Genomic DNA, 303 nt, shown 5'->3' on the forward strand with positions numbered 1-303 from the left:
TGCGCATCCGGTCCTGGGAGACCCGGCTGGGTCCAGGGGCCCCGCCGGGCCCCGGGTCGGGGGTACCGTCCACGGGCCCTATCACCCGGCCTGCGGCACTGCCAAAGGCCCAGGACGGGGTTCCGTTGTGGCCGGGGAGCCTCCCCTTGCTTGGCTGGGATCAGGAGCTCCAGGTGGGCCCCTGAGGGCCCCAGGGAGGGCGGCCTCCCCACCCCGGGCTCCGTCCTGGGTCCTGCTGCATGGCAGGAGGCCCGGGACGGGGTCCGGCGGGCCAGGGAAGGCTTCCTCTGCGCCTCCGGGCCT

The sequence above is a fragment of the Triturus cristatus genome, chromosome 4_1, assembly GCF_964204655.1.
Source record: "Triturus cristatus chromosome 4_1, aTriCri1.1, whole genome shotgun sequence".
NCBI classification, from domain to species: Eukaryota; Metazoa; Chordata; class Amphibia; order Caudata; family Salamandridae; genus Triturus; species Triturus cristatus.